This window comes from Macrobrachium nipponense, chromosome 36 (genome assembly GCF_015104395.2).
Source record: "Macrobrachium nipponense isolate FS-2020 chromosome 36, ASM1510439v2, whole genome shotgun sequence".
Lineage (NCBI taxonomy): Eukaryota > Metazoa > Arthropoda > Malacostraca > Decapoda > Palaemonidae > Macrobrachium > Macrobrachium nipponense.
This window is the reverse complement of record NC_087220.1, coordinates 21,713,834-21,737,833: the sequence shown is the minus strand read 5'-3', so window position 1 is coordinate 21,737,833 and position 24,000 is coordinate 21,713,834.

Here is a 24,000-nt window from a genome sequence, read left to right as displayed (position 1 = left end):
TGGTCTTTAATAAATATCAATAGGTTTGGAACCTTGAGCTAGGTTCATCTCTCTCAATCAAGTGAACATTATGACTTTATTAAAAATTCGTCGAAGTAAACTTCTGAGCAGGACAATTCCACAACGAAGAACGCAAAAGAAGGAAGCGCTCAACAGCCCAAACTGGAACAAATCTAATGAAAAACATCTGAAAATAATTGAAGAAGTTCCAAATAAAATCCAAGTGGTCAAGAGGACTCATAAAGAAAATATACATAAACCAACATATTCCGACAAAGAAAATGAATAGGTGAATCTTTTGAATATCCTAATTGATGCATTAGGAAAAAGAATGCCAAAAGCATGCAAACTGTGTAAGGTTTGGTATAGCATAGTCAATCCACAAAACCTAATCAGAAAATGTGCTGCATGCAACATTCCGACCCATCCACAGTGTGCTGAGGTAATACAAGATTTGAGAAAAGATACAAGAATTTTTTGTTCAACATGTCTATCATGGATAGACAATGTTATTAAATCAAGATTGAATGTACAAATAGTTGAGGATAAAGAAGAAGAGGAAGAGGAAGAAGAAGAAGAAAAGAAGAAGAGGGAAAACGGAAGAGAAGTAAACAAAAATGAAATGACAGAAAAAAAATAAGGAAAAAAAAACAAAAGAACAAGATAAAAGTATGGATGCAGAGATACTCATTGATACTACATATGAGGCATAAAGCAGCATAACTACGAAGAAATAAATTACGATATGACAACAGAAAAGCAAATCCGAAGAGGCTCTACCCAGATCTATACAATGACGGGAAAGAGGAAAAAAATAGACAAGAAAGACAAAAATCTGCAACCTTTTGAAAAGAGGGAATTGCAGATTTGGAGAAAGATGTTACTACAAACATCCTAAGATATGTCAAAACTATGAAATATATGGTAAATGTGCATACTTAGATGGATTGGATGGGGATGATTTGCAGAGATCTGCATCCAAAAATATGTAAAAACCTAAAAGAAGGAAAAGGATGTAAGTTCGACAAAAATGCAAAATATATGCACCTGTAGCCATGAATCATAATCAAATAAATAACCAACCAAGTAATAAAATCCAAAATAAGAAAGAAACAAATAAAGAGAGAAATCAAGAATATCAGGTAAAAGAGAAAAGCAAACCACCAATGAGATATGCAGAGGTGTCAGCAAAAAATTTCAAAGCATCAGCTCCGAAATTCTACTCAAGAGATAATAACTGTATTTATTATGCAAGAGGATATTGCAGAAACGGAGAAAATTGCAGATTCCAGACACAAAATGAATAATTATGATGAAGATCAAATATTTAGGAAAAGTTGGATTTTTTAATGTCAGAATTTCTGGAAATGAAAAAAAAAAGAACAACACATACCAGAACAGGAAAGGAGACATGGGAAAATCCTTATTACTACCATTATTAAATGAAGGAGAAAACACGCAAACCATCATAGTGATGAATGCGCAGGGTTTAGTTACGAGTAACTCAAAAAGAAAAATAGAGTACTTAGAAGAACTAACCCAAAATGAAAAGAAAATAGATATAATGAATATAAGTGAAACCTGGTATTCCCAAGAGACTGGGAATGATGATCAAATAAAAGGGTTCCAAACTTATAGATCAGATAGAAAAAATAGGAATCAAGGGGGAACCGCAATATATGGGAAAGACAAAAAACAAGGAAAAATATATGAGAAATATAGTAACTCAGAATGTGAACTAATAGCGGTAGAATTTGAATCTGAAAAATTGATGAACATAGTAATATATAGACCTCCTAATACTAAAGAGTTTGACTTAATAATTGGATGATATATAGAAATCACAAGGACTGGACTATTCTCCTATCTGGTGACTTCAACTTTCCTTTCGTCGAATGGAAAGAACGAATAGGAGACTGTGGTTGTACTTATACATATAAAAAGAGAGTAATAGTAGTGCAGAAGATAAGAGGCAATTTGAAAAGCTATTAGATATGCTACTAGAATACAACATTCAACAAATAAATCACCTGCCAACAAGAAAGGAAAATACTTTAGACCTAGTATTTGTGAACGAGATGAATTATGTTAAAGAAATAATAGTTTATAATGCGAGTATTTCAGACCATAATGTCATAGAATTAACAGTTCATTCCAAAGCAAGTGAAAATAGAGATAAGCAAGAAATGAAAAAGTGGGAAGGATATGGAAAATACAACTTCTACAGTAAAAATATAAAATGGTCAGAAAATTAATGAAGAATTAAACAAAGATTGGGATAACATTTTCGTAAGTGATGACATAAGGGTAAATACGGAGATATTATATAAAATATTGGAGGAAAATAGTGGAAAAATATATACCGAAGAAGAAAAGTAAACATCATTCATGCATACCAAGAGACAGAAGGATCTTGTTCCAGAAAATCAGAAAGTAGAAAAAGGTCTTGCAAAAGAAAAAAATGCATGGAAAGTTATAGAACTAAAAAGTAAGATAGAAAATGCAGAACAAAAGATTATACAATCAAAAGAAAATGAAAAACGGGACTTGGAAGAAAAAACCCTATTAAATATCAAGCAAAACCCCAAACTATTATACTCATATGCAAAGAAGATGAATAAAAGAAGAATAGAAATAGGCCCTCTGAGAATTGAAGGGAGATTAACGAATGAAAAAAAAAAAGGAAATTTGCAACATACTGGCAGAACGATATAAGAGAGAATTCACCCCTAGAATAGATAATGAAGATAATGATAGAGAAGTAAGGGATGAAAATAGTGAATATTTAGCTGACATAGATATTAATGAAGCTGATATTGTGCAGGCTATTAATGAAATTAAAAATGGAGCTGCTGCAGGGCCTGATGGAATTCCTGCTATTTTGTTAAAGAAAGTAGTCATTCTATCGCAAAGCCACTTGCAATATTATTAAGACAAAGTGTAGATACAGGCAAGATTTATGATGAGCACAAAATTAGCATATATTACCCCTACTTTCAAAAGTGGATCAAGACTAGAGGCAAGTAATTATAGGCCTGTGAGTCTAACATCACATATTATGAAAGTGTATGAAAGGGTAATGAAGAAAAAATATTATGAAACATTTAATAAAAAATAATTTGTTTAATAAAGGACAACATGGTTTCGTACCCGGAAAAAGTACACAAACCAAACTGTTAGTCCACCGTGAGAACATATTCAAAAATATGAAAAGCGGAAATGAACAGATGTGGTTTATTTAGACTTTGCAAAAGCTTTTGATAAAGTAGACCATAATATATTAGCGAAGAAAATTAGAAAACACAATATCGTGGATAAAGTAGGAAGATGGTTAAAAGAATTTTTACACAACAGAAAACAGATAGTTATTGCAAACGACGAGAAATCGGATGAAGCCAAGGTAATATCCGGTGTGCCGCAAGGTACGGTGTTAGCTGCAATACTGTTTGTTATTATGATTGAAGACATAGACAATAATGTTAAGGATTCGGTAGTGAGTAGTTTCGCAGATGACACAAGAATAAGTACAGAAATTACCTTGTGATGAAGATAGGAACGCTCTACAAAGAGACCTTAACAAAGTATATGATTGGGCAGAGGTAAATAGGATGGTATTTAACTCTGATAAATTTGAATCAATAAATTATGGAGACAGAGAAAGAAAGCTATATGCATATAAGGGACCTAATAATGAGACCATCACAAATAAGGAAGCAGTTAAAGACCTTGGTGTGATGATGAATAGGAACATGTTATGCAATGATCAAATAGCAACTCTGTTGGCAAAATGTAAAGCAAAAATGGGAATGTTTGTTATGGCACTTCAAAACAAGAAAAGCTGAACACATGATTTATGCTTTTATAAAACATATGTTCGTAGTCCACTTGAATATTGCAATATGATATGGTACCCACACTATCAAAGGATATTGCACAAATAGAGAGTGTACAAAGGTCCTTTACAGCTAGAATAGAAGAAGTTAAGGACCTAGACTACTGGGAAAGACTACAATTCTTAAAATTATATAGTCTAGAAAGGAGAAGAGAACGCTACATGATAATTCAGGCATGGAAACAGATAGAAGGAATAGCAGAAAATATCATGGAACTAAAAATATCAGAAAGAGCAAGCAGAGGTAGATTAATAGTGCCCAAAACTATACCAGGAAAAATAAGGAAAGCACACAGGACATTAATCCACTACGCACCAGCATCGATAATGCAGCGTCTATTCAATGCGTTGCCAGCTCATCTGAGGAATATATCAGGAGTGAGCGTAGATGTGTTTAAGAATAAGCTCGACAAATATCTAAACTGCATCCCAGACCATCCAAGATTGGAAGATGCAAAATATACCGGAAGATGTACTAGCAACTCTCTGGTAGACATTAGAGGTGCCTCACACTGAGGGACCTGGGGCAACCCGCGAACAAGATGTAAGGTCTGTAAGGTAAGGTTAGGTGGTTCCTTCGTTGATGTTCGTATTCCTGTTCGCTATTCTGCTGGAACGTCTTGTGGGCTGTGCTGATGCTGCATGGGGTTTTCCTGTTGGCGCGGCTGCAACATTGCTAGACGTAAGGTCCCCTGTGCTGTTTTCTGCCTGAAGGAGGAGAGCAGAAGAGGGGGGGCAGCAATAGGCAGAGGAAAAACAAAGCTTTTCTTAAAATTGGAAGTTGGAACAGTTTGTAAGAATGTAAAAACTGACTAATGGGTCCTCTCCAACAAACGACTTGTTACCGTAAAAAGCTGTTCCTACGTTTAGTGCGGCGCCTTCCACTAGTCTTATTGTTCATTGCTACATTGCTCTTAAATCTATTGACATGCAATGAATAAAAATGTATGCAACTTCCTGTGTCGGTTGTTTTGCGATACACAGATGATCTAATTTTTTTTATTATTGTGATCTCAAATGATTTGTAGTACATCCAAAAAAGGTAGCCTGTAATCTACTTCTCTTTCTAGTGTGAATTTTATGGAGGTCAGAATGCTGTTGGCTATTTCTACTAATCTGTTTCTTCGGATGACAAAGTTATAAACATTTTCCCAAAAGACACCAGTTAGCTTTGACTGCCCTAAAGAACAACAAGAATATAAGGATTATGAGAGCAGATAAAGGATGATCCACAGTAGAAATGAATGCGAGCATATGCCTCCGCCCTTCTTAACGTTAGCCACACACACACACCTAGAATCACCTTCCACCGTTACAAAGATGCAACAGGAATTCAATAGGAAACTTAGGAAAATTGCCAACACCCTCCCCGTTACCGCACATAAAGACCTAATTCTTACTCAGATATCTTTCTGATTCCCAAATGTGCCTTATTCTTACGGAGTATCCAAAATACATAACCAGGCCAATTGTTGCTACATGTGGATCTGCACAGAACTAGCTAGCTGTTTGGCTCACTCAAGTGTGAATGTTAAGCAATCGATGCTTTGACTTTCATTTCAGTGTCAGGTCGCAATCACCGCCGCTCCCTGGTCCACTTTCCTGTTTTCGCCCTGGAAGAAATTAATGGGGCTGAATTTGAAACGGCCAGAAAATTGTGAATAGAGGAAAGTTAGCTTTGAGACCCTGATATTTTGACTGAAAAAATGTATACAGTAATATGTAAAAAAATACTTGTTGATTATAAGAAAATGACAACCAAGCAGCATATTTTATATAGCATTATTCAAAAACTTATTTTTCTTAATCAAATTATATGGGTCTAAATGCTAACTTCCCTATACTAACGATTTCATTGGCAATTCAAGTCCGGGACTTTTAATATCTCATGGAGCGAAAACCGACTTTTAGACCTATTGGGTATGATATGGTATAATTTGTAACGGTGACGGTGCGTGACTATAGGCTCCCTTTATTTTATTTTATTTGAAGTCTGGGCCAGATAATCCGTTTCTTTCTTTATTTCCATTTAATTCGTATTATGTTGGACTTACAAAATTAACTCTATTTTTGTAACCAGGGTTTGATTTAAAGAATTTAGCTAGAGTGGAGGTATGATAGAGAGAGAGAGAGAGAGAGAGAGAGAGAGAGAGAGACAGACAGAGAGAGAGAGAGAGAGAGAGAGAGAGAGAGAGAACTTTTGACCTTTACAACAACATCCAGTTGAAATGAACCATAAACCAATAAAAATAGTCTGCGCCGCAAGGCTGTACATGACAGAGGTCTGTATCAGTAATAATTGTGGGATTTATATAAAGTGAATTTTTAGAATAACCCTTATTTACCGGTAGCTCCATCTATTATTTTTTTTTTAAACACGACATTGGTGAAAATGTATTCTGAGTTTTAACACTGATATATTGCAGCTAAGCTGTAGCAAATTTTCCCCTGAAAATGTATCGCAAAAGTAAAATCTATTTTAACTTTTTTTCTTAGAAGCCAAATCTATCAGAATAAATGCAGATCAACGAATATTAACATGCATTCTAATCAATAAAATTCGCAAAAACGATTCACCTTTTACGAACGCTTCCGGAAAAGCGAATAATGTTAATACATTGGCCAGACCATTCCACGTACGAAACATATTTACGCTGTGCCTGGTATTAAAATGCATAGACACCAACGCCAAAACGGCAATACTGGTATTCATATTGAAAAAGTGACGGCTTTTCAAAATTTTATTCATAGATGTTTCAACTTCTCCGATGTGCATATGTTATTTTGATTGCGATAGCCAGTGTTCTCTAACAGCAAAGGAAAAAGTCAGGGCAGATCAAACTAGGATTCGAGTCATGTACGGAAAGAGTGTAAATGTAGTTTTATACAGAGTTCATTGCATTAAAAAGGGAAAGTTCTCAATTGAAATTCAAAAGGTCACAGAAAATGTTCAATACAAAAGTCCTGGGCCTGACACAAGTCAGACATGGGCTTTTCATAAGCGGTGAATTTAGTGGGCTTCATACAGAGCCCGGAATTATACCAATTTGTTTTGAAAGATTCTAGTTCCCTGTTAGTTGATGATGGCCAATTCGGAATTCCTTTGTCCATGGTAAAAAGGCATTGGGAAAATGGAAGTCGTTTTAATTGTCTGTACAGAAGGGAGATTACTAAATCCGCCATTGCCCATGAAACAAGTGACGGGAATCTGTCAAAAGGACTGGAGATATTCCAAGGCACCATTCTCTCTCTCTCTCTCTTTCATTAATAATATATATATATATATATATATATATATATATATATATATATATATATATATATATATATATATATATATATATATAGTCTCAGCGATTGAGCGGCTACTTGGAAATCTTAGCTTAATATTGCCAAGATCAGGAAGAACATTCTTTATTTTACGAGCTTTCCAAGGTTTTAAAACCTCATCATCAGGCTGAAAAATTGACTAAGGGTGAGAAATCACTAACATTACATTAAAATGAATTGAACAATGAATTTTAGTGATTTCTCATCCTTGTAAATTTTTCAGCCTGATTATGAGGTTTGAAACCTCGAAAGCTCGTAAAATAAAAAATGTTCTTCCTGGTCTTGGCAATATTATTTATCATTAAGCTATATATATATATATATATATAATATATATATTATATATATATATATATATATATATATATATATATATATATATATATATATATATATATATATATATGTATATATATATATATATATATATATATATATATATATATATATATACATACATATATATATATATATACTATATATATATATATATATATATATATATATATATATATATATATATATATATATATATATATATATATATATATATATATCATATATATATATATTATATATATATATATATATATATACTATATATATATATATATATATATATATATATATATATATGTGTGTGTGTGGTGTGTGTGTGAAGATGTCAAATTGGGTTTACAGCAAACCCGTACATTGATCTATTCGAAGGGGCTTGGGATGTTGGTGTTCACCTTTTTATCTTCCTCGAATCTGTCACTGTATTCAGTTCAATGGTAAATGAAATTCTCATCGTCGTCACCTGGTTTCCTGGTTTTGTTGGTGTAGAAAAGTTCGATTCTTCTAGCTGCATCTTCAATCTGTTCATCTTAGAAGCCATTATTAGTTGTGAGATGTTTTGATCACGATATCCTGGTGGGTCTCACGACATGTGGAGCAGTGGGTTATGGTTGGTTTGAAGTAGGCGTCCACTACTGATCGTTAATAAGCTTCTGGGCACTTCCACGTGCGTAAGACACAGCCCCGCGTTTGCCTTTGTGTAGATTTTGGGGTCGAATGCTTGTCCTTTTTATGTAATGAGGATGTCTAGGAGAAGAAGGGTCTTCTCTCTGCCAAATTCTACAACAGAAGAATTCTTCTTAAGTTCTGATAATTTTGTGCCTTCATTTTTGTCCTTCATTGTCATAAAAATGATGCTTGGCAAAAGTTGTTGTTGTGATAGGAAAAGGGCCTCTTTAGTACTGGTTTTCCAACATTGATTTTAATTATCCATCCCGGAACTGGTAGTGGTTCTCAGTCGGTAAGGTATATACGATTAAGTATCAGGTTGATTGTATTATCTACTGGCACGTTTGTGAACAAGCTCTCTACGTCAAGAGAGGCGATGTCTTCTGTTTCTGTGCTGGGAAGTAAATCGATGATTTCTGTGCTTGATTTTACTGAGTGTTTTGATGGAAAGTATGGAGTTATAATTTCATTGAGTTCCTTTGCCAGTTGGTAGGCGAACGATACCAGCAAGTTCTAGCCCCTCAGCAAAGACCCAACAAATGACTTAAAGACAATGTTCTACGCCTTTTAGAATGTGCCAACAAAATACAAAATGAGATCAAATTCCCGAATATAGTTGGTGATTTTAAACGGGATATTGCTATGGAACGATAAAAAAGCACAAGACATGTGCATATATAATAGTTGTGAAAGTAAATGGCTGTATGTGATTTATGTTAATAGTCTTATATGGATTAAAATACATAGAATAAGATACAGAAACATAAAAAAAATACAAAGAAACAAACACAGCCCACATGCACTCAAATGGTAGCGCCCCAGAATTGCTAAAAGCTTTTTGAGTGGCTGCAAAGTTGGGGCTGCTATAAGCCACTTCAAATTCCCTCGTGACATTACCTAACTTGTATCAATTTTTTCATAATAAAACCATTTGTCTGGTAGATGTACAATATAAAAATTTCCCGATACACCAAATTTACCCTTTTTTTTTTCTTTTTTTTTTTAAAGGAAAGTAGTGAAAGTATTTCTTTTCATTCAAAACTTGTTTTATATTTATATATTAGAATCACGAACACTAAATACAAATCATATATAACAGCATGCATACACACATACAACATAACAACATGATACAGTAAGGGAAATAGAAGACACGGCAACTCCCAAAACCTATGTCAACAGAAAGGATGCCTATAGTGTAAACGATTGTAATACTCTCGGATTTTTTTTTCTTTTTTTTTAGTATTTGATGAGTCGTTGTTTATGTTAAACTATTCATATTAGTTACTAGGTTTATTTATACAAAGCTTTAATCATCAGAATTATGTTTTTTTTTTACGTAATTCAGTAATCATTTTAAAGAATTTAAATAATGAAGTATTTTTTTAAAGCTATTATATAATGTGCTTGCAAAAGACGGGGGAGATTGCATTATTTTTACTCACTATGTTCCTTCAAATATGGTAGGTTTATCTCATAATATATATATATATATATATATATATATATATATATATATATATATATATATATATATATATATATATATATATATATATATATATATATATATATATATATATATATATATATATATATATATATGTATGTATGTTTGTATGTATGTATATATGTATGCATAAGAGAGAGACAGAGAGAGAGTCTGGGGCAAGGTAGGGCATTCCAGTAGGGAAATACATTTATGTTTATTGCTGAGATGAAAACATCTCGTCAGATATGGGAAAGCAAAGACTTTAATGCTAGAGCAAATCGTAACCTACTATGAAATTCAGGGCCTCTGTAACACGGTTTTTTTGATTTTGCTCCTTATCAAAGCATCGGATGTAGCTGAAAGTTGACATATGTATATTTTACAACTACACACATAACCTAAACCCGATAGTTTTAATTTTTATAGAGTAAAAATGATCTAGCCGACGCCATGGCCAATGATTGCGAGCCAAGAGTCGAAAAACATTCATTACGTAAGCAAGGTGAACATCGTTTTACGAAATGTTGCCCCGCCCATCCACCATACAGAAACCCATTCACCTTATTCCATCGGCTCTCAAACCCATAGTAGTCAAGAATGGCTAACAGGATTTGGAATTGTCCCCGTTGTTGCAAAACTGCATTTGTCTTACGACTTGCAACTTTATACAGTCAAGAGAAACCCCGTGGCCATACTTACTATAGCCTGAATAGGTAATTATTCAGTTTATAGTTTAAATCCAATGTTTATGATCTGATTTGTATTTAGTGTAACGTGATTATAATACTTGTAATGTCATTCAGGATTTTGAACATTTCCATTAGCTATTCACTATGCCACCAAGAGAGAGAGAGAAAGAGAGAGATTGTATGTAAACAGTCTATATAACTAGTTTTAGTTAAAATTAGATTTTTATCCAAAGTAAATACAAGCTTATGTGTGCTAAAATCTCCAGCAGACCAACGGATCATCCGATATGATATAAAGACTTTATGAATGGCGGAACGATATATAGATGTGGGTGTGGTATTTGTGCTAGCGTAGTAATAACTACTGTAGCAGTAGTGTCGCAAAATTAGTAATAGCAGCAATATACATGAATTAAACGTTTAGGCCAACTGCTGGGATCCCTGAGGATCATTTAGCACTTCTTACAGCTACTCCAGAAATGAGTTTATATAGTGGGTGGAGCCTCATGAGGTCATCATTCTGACGATAATTATTGGTGAAGGTTAAAGCCAAAGTACGGTACCGTCTATTTTTTTTTTTTTTTTTTTTTTTTAAGTAAATAGGTAGATAGCCGATAAATAAAAATTGCTTGACATTGGATACAGCAGTTATCAAATCAAGCTTGTCTACTATGTCTGAAAATTACCAACTATTCCCTACATCTTGTCAATCTGATTGTGACCTATAAAGTAGATTATAATTTCTTATGACACTTATTTGGGAGACTAATAATCGTAGTGTTTTTGTATTTATTAACATATTTGTTGGTTTGTTCATTATGACAATTATCAGTGGAGAGGATTCAGAGTTCATAAAGGTGATGGTTGCCAGAGGTATAGCCTTCGTTACGTATAGCCAATCATCCATCGAGAAAGAGGGAAGAAATGCTGTCATAAGTTACGTAATGAGTGCGTTCGAAAACCTTATCTCTGAGTAAGTTGCTCGTCTTCAAAAAAAGCCACTTTTACATTATAAGTACCAAATTTATTTAACCTACGTAATGCAGAGTACAGTCAAAATTTATGTGTAGATATAATGTGTATTCTGAATAAGGCGTTATATCTATGAAATGCATAGATAAAAAGTTATTGCCAAAAAACCGTGTTACAGAGGCCCTGAATCTCATAGTAGGACAATATGCTTTTGATATAAAGCAATTTAAGCAGTGTCATATAGACTGTATAATTAAGACAGACAGACAGACAGAGGAGAGGCAAGTTAGGAGACAGATATATATTTGTTTTTATTGTTGAGATAAAACATCTCATCGGTATGAAATCCCAAACAGGTTTGGTGACTTTAAAGCAATGGTAAATAATAATCTGGACAGTATGCTTTCATAGTGCTACTCGTGCAGCTAAATAAAATAGAGTCGTCATTAAAAGAGAGAGAGAGAGAGGAAAGTAGAGAGATAGAGAGAGAAAGGAAGAGAGAGACGAGAGAGAGAGAGACTAAAATAATGTCATGTCATGACGCATTATTGAAGAGGCGGTCAAAGTAGAACAATATTTAGTATAAAAAAAGTAGGTGTTGATAAACTTTTTTATATAGAAAATAGAGCTTTTTTGAAATTTTCAATCCAAAATACTCTGGAATAATATGCGGTTATGATTTAAATGACACAAGCATAAGACAGAGAGAGAGAGAGAGAGAGAAGAGAGAGAGAGAGAGAGAGAGAGAGAGAGAGAGAGAGAGATCCCGTATTTTTGAAAAGTGAAGTAAAACGCATCATTTTTGATCAAGCTAAAATTGCCAAAGTTCATTGAGAAATTCGTGAATCGAAATTTATGAATTCGGTTAAGAAAACAGTAATATCTGAAAACATTTTATAATGTAATCTCCAGGAGAAATCGTCATAAATAGCAAGCGTGTCATTACTTCTTTTTCCTAACGTTTTGTGTCGGTAAGCAAAATATCTACGTGGAAAAATCCATAAATAGCAATAAGTAATGGTATATATTTTTACTATTCTGAAGTGAACACTGGATAAAATGTATGTATTATTATATTATTGATTGTAAAGGTTTTGCGTGAGTAGTTATATGTGGTGCATATTTTTCCAACATATAAACTGCATCCTGAATCTAATAATAAAAACTAAGTAGCGAAGTCGCCGAAATAATTGCTGATTTGCTTTCCCCGCCAGTTAATTTTAAGAATTTAGCCCGCTGTGGAATGGTACTCTATATTTTTGTCCTCAGACTGAAGAATGAACTCTTTTTTTCAGATATTTTTCAAGGGAATAATCGGCTAAGTCGAACAAACATGTATTTAGATTAAAGTGAAAAAAGGAAGCTATGTCTAAACTCTGGGTTATACTTCGCCCTATGAGCTAAAAAGTTTATAAACTGCGAAACCATCAATTAAGGAATTGAAATTGTGAATAGAAGATTTCAACTGACGTGTATTGGCGGTAGGTGATGAAGTACAGAGTTTGTTTAAATTGAAATTAGAAGAATTATGCTGGAAGAAGTTCAAAAATAGGCTGAAGGTACAGGTGTGAGGTTATGGCATTTAAGAGAGAGTTGAGCAGAGCTTAGAGCTAACATGTTTAGTTGAGAAAATAATCTTAAGCAGCAAAAGTTAGAATTCCTTAAGATTTCACGGCAAGTTATTAAATGGCGATTCTTTTGGCATCTATTCGCACATACATAGATTCTAGCATATTACAGAGTTGTGTTACCTATTGTCCTATCTTGAAGATGAAGCAAGTTTTAATAGTATAGAATATTGTTTAGGATTTAGTTTTATATCAAAATATCCAATGTACTCCGTCTGATGATTTATTGCTGATAGCTCACACGCATCCTAATCCATGTGGTTTATTCTATTAACGTTGGCGGGCAGATCTTCTTACACTAATTAGTCAGTGATATATATATATATATAGTATATATATATATATATATATATATATATATATATGTGTGTGTGTATATATATATATATATATATATATATATATATATTATATATATATATATATATAGTATGTATATATATATATATATATATATATATATTATATATATATATATATATATATATATATATATATATATATATATATATATATATATGCCTGGAAATGTTAGTAAGGTGTATATGGCGCTAATATGCTATTTAACGTAGTCAAAATATATATCTAATTCAGTTTCAAGTTTGTTTAAAAAGACAGAACTAAAGTGAATGATGAGCTTGCATTTATCATACCCAAGTTTCAGTTGATGAAAGTGAAGGAAATGTACACAGAAATATATATGAACTGAAACTCACCGACAAACAAAAAAATCTCATTCTGTACAAATTGTTGAATTTCAGAAATCTGGTCAACGTATCAATAAGCAAAGTGTTTCTAATTAAGTTAAGTATATCTTTGTTTTACCAGGCCACTGAGCTGATTGACAGCTCTCCTAGGGATGGCCCCAAGGATTAGATATTTCTACGTGGATAGGAATCAATTGATTATTTAGCAACGGGACCTACAGCTTATTGTGGGATCCGAACCACATCGAGAAATAAATTTCTATCAGCAAAGGGAAATTCCTCTGATTCCTTGTTGGCAGAGCAGGGAATCGAACCCAGACCTTAAGATCGGTAGTCGGGCACGTAACCGACTCGTCCAACGAGGAACTAAATGTTTCAAATAAAATGCTAAGTTTTATATAACATGCTAAACTTGCTTACAGCTAAGTGAGCTTCTCGTATTTATCTGATCATTCCTATAAGCCTATTGGTGCTATTCAATTTGTAGGTTTAATGGTCTTGTTGCTTTGAAGTCTGGGTTTAGATACATTCTGTGTATTATTTTGAATAATGCTATTCAATCCTCTACAGATGATTCATAGTGTTCTTTGTTACATTATCAACAGCAGAAATGGATGATGATACACGAAGCGCTGTAGCTCTTGTCACCCTCTCACACTCTCCCTTGGAATAATTAAACTTGTGTGACTTTTGTTCTACACTAATGCCTATCTCTGTAGTAAGTGATGATGATTCTTGCAAGGTTTTTTAATGCTTTACATTGCTCCAAAGTTTCAATTCTGTTTTGTAGAAAATCGGAAATAAATTTGGGATCAATTTCATTACGTTCCGTATCTTATGCCCATTCAAGCCTCATGTCTTCAGGCAGTCCTTTAAGGATAATTGGGGTAAAAATACTTCACATTGTTCACCGGTCACCCCTAAAGGTTCCAGGTTTCCTAAATGAGTGTAAAGCTCATCACTCAGTTGTATCTCCTAGCTTTGTCTATTCCTTTGACTCCCATGTCTTGTTTCATGCAGTCTCTCTATCTCGTCTCTCTCAATTTTCACTCATTGGATTTCACTAAATGGCTGACACTTCAGTGACTTCTGATGATCCTCTGATGTATTCATTCTTTCTCGTCACTCCACTCATCTATCTGAGCATCCTCAATTCCTCCATAATTCGTTTCATTTCCGTATTGTGTTTAACTCTCTCCCTTCGTCTAAGCTATTTTCTTCGTTGTATGTTCATTATATTGTAGGGTCCCATGCAGACCCACACACCTTCATCTCACCTGGCCAACTAATCTCCTCACAAAAATCATCTCCAAGTACCAAAAGCGAGCATATAAGAAACACAGCGTACATCATGTCTCTTTGTCTAAGTCCCTTCGCTTTGCGATATATTTTTTGTGTTCTCCTTACGACTGTCATTCGTAAGTATTTCTGGTTCCTCCCATCTCCTTGGGATATCTTAGTAGAGTGATTCTTCTTAACTAAAGGAGATGATTCAAAACAGGTAAGTTGAACAGATATAACAACTTATCTGTAACTCCATACTAGGAGATGCAGCTCGGCCTTCGAAGACCGATATGTTTGATGGTTGGCACGGAACTGCCATTCTAAAGCATTACGTCGATAGCGGAACATTAGCTATCCTCAGCTGATTCATATAAAAACATACGTAGTCCGCCGGCTCGGAAGTTACAAGTTTCCGGCGTAGGTTAACAGGTCAACCGCTTCCCATGGAAGTTGTTGTGCAAAGTTATCATTAACATAAAATGTTGACAACGCTCAGAGCTAGACCAGGCTACTGCAGACAGTGCATAGCGTAATCTAGATCTGCTTTGGTCACGTAGGACCCTCCTAATGCCATGACCTCAGGTCATGGGTTTTATTTACAGATCCTGTAAACTGAAATAAATTGTATTTATTACATTAGGCTCGGACTGCTACCTATTCAAGCCTTGCAATAACAAAAGTTACTTTAAACATTGTTTCTTAGGAGCGTGCTCGTAACATATGTCTAAGTAAAATAAACATAATAAGTGATTAAATGCATAAAAAGGTTCTGTTACATACCCATTTTGACATATTCATAAACAAAGATAAATGCATGGAAAATATAGATCCATGTTTGATAATAATAATGATTAGGTACCCAAAATAATAAAAAGGTAAAAATCAAAAGATTAACATGTATACATGATTAATATGATAATAGGTAACCTGATTAAGAATAATGGTTACAGAGATTATAGCATGATCATGGATAATTGTTAAAGAGTACTTGTCACTCTCGTAATAGATAAATATAATTGTACAATGGTATAATAGTATAACTGTGTAATTGTGCACAAATGCAATATATAGGGCTGATATATTTTATTAGATGCCCGAAAAATACCTTTAGGAGGTAATTAAATTATTAAATAAATTAATGTAACTAATATTGGGCTATAATATGTCATTAGGTGCCCGGGCGATAACTTTTAAAACTTGTTTCAAAGATGCAAATAAGGCGTGAGTCTTTGTCTTGTCCTACATTTTTGCCAGCATACGGACGCTTTTCACACACAACACAATTCCAGACAATTCCCTAGGCACAAACTGAAGTGGCCAGGTTCAGGCGGCCCTAAACTCAAACGACTTGAGTTTAACGGGTACGTCATCTAGACGGGCCAATACGTTTCCTTGGAGATCCTTCTGTTTACGCCTCAGCCTACGCCAAGCAAAGATGTTGACGGCGATAACCAATATGGCCGTCACGCTGAACACGGCCAGCAAAATGTAGTAGCGAAGATTTTCTCCACCTGCATAAGTCGGTGACGCGTGGGTCATCTCAGCCAGTTGCGTCAAACGATGAGCCACCCGCGCGTTGTATGGGAGAGGTAGTGATGGGATGATTGTAGATGCCCAAGTGTAGTTCGCAAAATACGCCTTCTCACGTATTATCGTGTTGACCCCTCTGACGGTGTAGTTTGTAGATGTCCCCGTACAACCATCGGCTGCTACAAAGATGGGGGCATGGGCGGGGGTCCATCCGGACACACTACGTCGAATCCGGCTTTATCGTAACGGATCCAGGAACCATTATTCATCCTGTAATTGAATTTATTACCGTAAAAGGGATAAAGTTTCCATGGACAACCTTCGCTTGTATGAGAGAGAGAGCCGTTTAGCACTATGCCTAACTCACATGAATCCGTTGATATAGGATAGAATTCAAAAGAGTCAGCTGTACAAATTTTATTATTCATGGCTGAACAGTGAGTGAGTTTATCTAAGTCTTTAATGACTGTAAATGATTTCTTATCAGAAGAAAATCAGTACATGCCCCGTCAAATTGGATATTACTGGACTTGAGTTATTCGTCATGAAAGTAGGAAACGGTGCGATTTTGTATGATTGCCAAGCATCGGAAGAATCAAAAGGAATTGTGATCATAATTCTATAATTTTCAACGCTGACTGATATTAGGCTATAATAGAACTCTACTTTATGGGCGTCTAATAAAGGAATATAACCTAGTTTCTCCCGTCCGTTTTCCAAAGTTAACGTCAGATCTTTAATAGGCATGAGGTGAGGAGATAACACACCCTTTGTTGCTAACGTAATCGCTTCTACGTAATCTTTTGACTTTTCAATAAATGTGATATTTTCACACGGATATGATCTATTTCGAACTATAGTAAGCTAATGTAGCCAGCAAATGTTGAACTTCCATGACCTGAGTCGATATTATTTGAATATGTTTCAATTTACGATACTCATTATTTGATTAATTGAAGATAACTGGCTGCGAAGTTCGGACAAAGCCAATTCGGTTTTGTGTTGCAAAAACTCAATTCTTTTATTTTGATTATTTATCTTAAGGCGATTTGAAATTCCTAAGCCTAGATTCGCAACTGATCCTAAGATGTTTAGTCCAGCCAGAATAAGCGGGTTGCGGCGTTTGAGAGTATTGTGCCGCACAGACCACATCAGCAGGTCACGAGCAAGTTCTTCTGCCTCGGCGTTTTATTTTGTATGTCATAAGACAACATTTCCGCGAAGCGCTTAGTGTTTGAGCTAGCGAAATCTCTGAGTTAGCATGAAAATTACGTTCGTGCATTTCCTTAAGCGAAATAGCAAACCTCATCAGGTCATTCTTTAAGTTAAGGACGTCATCTTCAGGCAAGAATATTGCATGCATATCTACTTCTATAACAATATTACTTGACACGATGAATACATCATCTATTCTCTCGATAATCGAGCCATGATTAAATTCTATTTCTTTCGTCCTAGCGCTCTTTCCATACAACAAAGATGTCTGAATACACAATATCACTCCTAACAATAACAGATTCATTTTTGAAACCTGCAATGAGTAAAAACATATGTAATAACTCGCGTAAAAGAATAGGTTTACATACAAATATGATTAATAGATATATATATAAATTATTATCCAAGTTTCATAAATACAACCATTTTTTTCCCTCACTCCATCTACCTTTCTTTAGATTCTGATATGGTGCCAATGGTAACTATTCTCACATCAGTGGGTTTGGATACATTTTGAACCCTAAATCTATTGGCCGTTAAATTTTCTAAAATGTTAAACGGGCCTTCAAACTTAGGTGTCAGTTTATAATTTAAACCTTTACGTACGTATACTTGTATGTATACCTGATCGCCCACGGCATGTTCTAGTTGGCTTAGCTATTTTATCATGATTTTTTTTCATTATTATTTGTGCTTCTTCTAGATTCTTACGAAGTATATTATATCGACTTATGCTTGCATCCAATAACATCCTTTAGAGGATTTGATAAATTAGTTGTAGGCGTTAAGATGTGGAAAGGCGTTCTAGCCGGGATACCGTTTGTACAGTGCCTCGTGCGGTGTCATTTTAATAGAACACATGTGATACGAGTGATTAAGTGTGCTTAGTACTGCAGGTATGGCAATGTCCCAGTTGGGGTCTGCCCCCCCTAAGGTGACCCTTAAAATGTTTAAAACCTTACGATTTGCCCTTTCCACTAGCCCATTAGACTCTGGGTGATAGATCATGGTATTGATTTTCTTTATACAAAGGAATTCGCACAAGGAGTTAAGGAAATGATTATTGAACTCCCGCCCGAGTCTGATATAATGATGTGTGGAATTCCATGGTTTACAAATGTAGCACTCGTAAAACTTCCTAGCGCACTCGACCGCGGTTTTTGTTTTAAGCGCTATAAGTTCTGTATATCGAGTCAAAGCGTCTATAATTACTAGGAGGTGCTTATTTCCTCTGTCGACTCGTAAAATCCTGTTAATAAATCTAAATGTACTCTTTCAAAGGGTTGATTTGGCACGGAGTAAGCCCCTAGGCTGACAGGTGTCTTCGTGTGCCCTTTGTATTCTTGACAGGTGCGACAATTTGCTATGTGCTTTTTTATATCTGTAAGCATCGTATGCCAATAAAATAAGGATTTGGCTTTCTGTGACATTAAGGAATAACCCGGGTGTCCATGCAGTGGATTTTCATGCAACCATTTTAAGACAGTGGGTATGAGTGAGATAGGTACCACCACCTGGTTGTTATTCAACTGTGGTGTGTTGCGGGTTTTTCACGTCACGGATCTACACAGGATATTATCTTAGATGATATAATTCTGCTGCTTATACTTTAGGTATTCCTTTTCCTTCGGATTTCCGCTTTAACGCAATGATGATTTTTTCTATTTGCGGTCTTTCTTTTTCTGTCTGTAATAGTTCAGCACTCCAGCCAAGATCTTCCTGTTCAGATATAGTTTTAACAATGGGCGTGGAGGTTGAGATATCCATTAATTCAGCTAATGGCTCGGTACAAGATGAAGAGGGGTTGCGTGATAATGCGTCAGCAATGATATTTGCTTTCCCAGGTAAATACCCGATCCTCGCGCCAAAGTCCTGAATGATCATGTGCCACCGAGTTCGCTTGGGGCTGTGACTAAAGCCTTTAAAGAAGTCGGTTAGGGCTTATGATCAGTGAGAATCTTGACGGGATAACCGTATATTATGAATTTAAAATGCACGAGCGAATTAACAATAGCGAGCCCTTCCTTGTCTATTACTGCATATTTACTTTCGGAAGGTCTCAGTTTACGTGAATAAAAAGCTATAGGGAAAAACAAATATTTATCATATTGTTGAAGCAATACCCCACCTACTCCTAGGTCTGAGGCGTCTGTTGCTATGAAAAATTCCTTACCGAAGTCAGGAAATTTCAAGATAGGAGAACCTACACAGTTCATCTTTCAATTTATCGAACGCTGTTGATGAATTTCAGACCATACGAAAATCTACGCCCTTTTTTATAAGATCGGTTAGGGGAGCGGCTATGATTGAGTAGTTGCGTATAAAGCGGCGGTAGTAGCCGTACAGCCTAAAAATTGCTGTATTCCCTTGACGTAGTAGGTATCGGAAAGAAAGTTACGGATAGCCGACACCTTATCATGGACGACTTTTAAGACCTTCACTAGAAACCGTGAAACTAAATAGACTCGTTCTGTTTTAAAAAATTCACACTTACTATCTTACCCTTAAATTATGCTGCCTTAGTCTTTGTAGCACTAACTCTAATTTACGTAAATGTTCTTCTAATGTGTTGGAAAAGATTACTAGGTCGTCCATGTAGGCATGTAGGATATCTCCTAACAAGTCTCCAAACACGATGTTTATCATACGAGTAAAAGTTTATAGGAGCACAACGTAAACCAAAAGGCATACGCAAAAATTCATAATGTCCCTGGCTGTGGCTGAAGGCAGTGTATGGGACATTCTCTTGCCGTTCCAACGGAATCTGATGAAAATCCTTTTTAGTAGGTCTAAGCTTGTGAAATATTTGTTCTGACCTAGTAAAGATAGGATATCATCGGTACATGGTAATGGGAATCTGTCAGGGATTGTTTCTTCATTTAAACGACGAAAAATCTACGCATATCCGCCAAGTTTGATCTTTTTTTCGGTACTACTATTAACGGAAAATTATAAGGGCTGTTTGATTTCCTAATGACTCCTTCTTTTAGCATTTTACCTACTTCCTCTGTTATCTCATTCTGAAATTTCATAGGAAGTCGGTACGAAGGTACATAGATTACTTTCTGTTTGTCCTTGAGCCTTATTTGATGCTCGATGACATCCGTTTTTCCTAAGGTTCCATCCGTAGTGGAAAAAACATCATGATATTTAGTTAAAAGATTCAAGAATTTCTGCTGAATTTCTTCTTCTTGAATGTCCTTATTGATTTTGTTCTTTATAGATTGCAAAAGGTATTCATCCGCAACTGATTGAGCGTGATTTATCTCAGCTACGTAAGAATGCGATGTTTATAAACCTCGGCATCCAAGATATGTTGATTTTTGTGGATTACTAAAGTGGTATTCAAATGATTACAGACTTCGATGATACATTGTTGTTGTGAGCCGACTGTATAAAAAATGGCTTGTGTGACGGATAATCCATGTGTTTCAGAGTTTCGGAAAGGATTAATGTTTCAGATCCTGGCAAGGTTTGTCTTTAACGCACTAATATTTGTTCGAAGTTACGTTAGGCTCGAGAGTTTGCGTGCAAGCTGATATTACGGGTGAGCGAGAGTTCTGTTGGGTTGCCTGTATTATTTCTTGGTTCATGAGACACGTGATTGGTTCTGTAATGTAAGTGACAACTCTGTCGTGTCTCTTATTATCTAAAAATGATTTTAAGGGTATTAGAAGACTTATAGAATTTCCCTTTGATATACACGCCGTGTTTTGCAGGTGCTAAGATAATATTTGAAGTGCCCATAGACGGGTATCCGATAATTACTGCGGGATACATATTAATGTTTTGTACAACGATAAAGGTATCAGCAAACGTGCGCTTACCGACCTTGTACTGTACATGAGTCACTCCTACAACATTTAATTCATATTCCCCTATGCCTGAGAGCCTTATTCCGGAATTCTTCTCTTAGGGAAATTTGAAAAAGAGTAAAATGATGAGTCCTTAAACAATCCCATGATATTACGTGGACTACCAGAATCAAAGGAAACAAACGTGAAATGACTTTCTGGCGTCCAAACTTTACTGCATGTAAGGTTGGTCGCAACCTCGTTTTGACTAATAATTGCATGAATTTGTTGCAAATCTACGGGAACCTGCACAGATTTTTTGGATTCGGCCGCCTGTGTTTCATAGGAAAAATCAATTGCCTCACAATGATCTGATAAATGATTAAACTGATTATTTGATACAAAAGATGTTGATATTGATGACCCAACATCGCCCTCTCCCCTTCTTGGAGTGAACTACGTGGTATTTGTTTTGTTTATCACACCTTGAAAATTCGCTTGCCCTTGCGAGTTCTGGCTAGACGGCCCAGGAACAGAGGTACCTGAAGCACGATTTGTTTGTTTCTGCTGTTGTGCAGAATTTCCGTTTGGTTGTTGTTTCTTCTTATAGTACTGACGGGACCCCTTTTTTTTTTCTTTTTATTTGCACTGGCAACTGGTTGCGTGTTTGTAGTGCATTCTGCTGTTGATTCCTCGAGTAGCAACGGTTATATGAATGAGTGAACTATTGTGTATTGAACAAAAACGCGTCCGACAGTCTGAAATCATGTGACCTGGTTGTTTACAGTTATAACAAACCATCCCTGCAACTTGATTATTATTATGTACCACATTTACTTGTTGTGGCTTGTTCTCATTTTTTGCAAAAACTTGAATGAGCGAAGGATCTAGGTCGGTACATTTAGACATGTGTTTTTTGATTTGTTTATACACATCTAATTCCGTACTGTTGGGCTGCAATTTTTGTCAAAAACACCGCACTAACGCTTCAGGCAACATTGCAGTGATAGACGTAAGGTAGATCAAACGGATAAAATCTTTCACGTTGATTTTGGCACTCGTAACCCACCCGGAGTTACTTAAATAACTTGATAGTCATTTAGCCGGTCGGCAATTAGCGCGCCCGCTCGACAACATTAAGCTGAGTCATGGAAGCTTGGTTAAGGATATTTCTCAATGCCAATACTACATCTAAAGCCTCTTCACCCCCCGTACACGGCACGTAATCTGATTTTGAACTCGTCCCATGTAAGCGCCTCTTGGAAAGAAAAAAAACCCCCCTTAGATAAGCACTTGCGGTCTCCTTTAGCAAAGTCTATGAAGCTTTTTGCCTCCTATAATTGTACTGCTGGGTCTGTGATGCTTTTTGCATTTAAATGAGCGTCTACAGATGAGATCCATGCCTCAAACATTTTGAGCAGGAAAACCATTGACCCCGACCTTGAAAAGGGACAATTGCTGACCTCGCGCTAACGAGAGTCACCACATTGGGGTTGCCAGCTGGAGTAGTTGCCATTTCGACTTTCACTTTTTTCTTATCACTTCTATTCCTTGCGATCCTATCAAAATATCTATAAGAGTACACTCGACCACTACGTAAACGCATATGCAATGTACTGTATAAATGTGTTATAATAATAGGAAAATCCCCAAAAGATACAAAAATACAGATAATTTGATAAAATATTATACGGAGAATTCCTGCAAGAAACGATTAGCAACAACGAGAAGAGAAAAAATTAATCTGCGGGCGAGAAATGTCGTTAGTTGAAGATTGATTCTGTAATGAAGGAAGATTAATATGGAGAACAACTCACCCCCAGAATACTGGACGAATCGACTCCTGATGAACAACACTTCATGAGGAAAGAACCTGAATAGATAAAATGGTTACTTAGCTCCAGATTATATTGCGAAGGATTGTTGGACATGGGATGACGTCTCAGTTCCTGTCTAAGTCTCGCGTCGGAAGTCGTGATGACACGTCACGGTCTCTCTCGGTGCACGATGCGTGAAGAAGTCCAAGATTGATGACGTCACAGCCTCCGTCCTTGCACTACTGCCTCTTGCTCTACTCTCTGCGTCCTTGCTCGACATCGCGTGATGTTTCTTTGTTTGTTTTCTTCTTTCTGTTGATGTTCGATGCTGCTCTCGTCCGGTGTAGATTCTCGAAGATAAGTGACAACAGTCGCTCAAACGTCGGTGTTAATGCTTGTATTCTTCTCGATGAAGGACATATCTGCGTCTTCATAAAATGTTGCGTTGATTGAAGATCCCGTTTTCCTCTGTTTGTTTTGATGTTGAAGGTGGAAGTTGGTTCTTGTAGACCTTCGGTCGGCTGATATGGGTCTTGTTAATTTTATTCTTCGTCATACGCTGCCACCACATCTAAGTCCCTTCGCATGTACATATATTTTCATTCATAATATGAGTTAAATGTGTCATTATTACCATGTGCA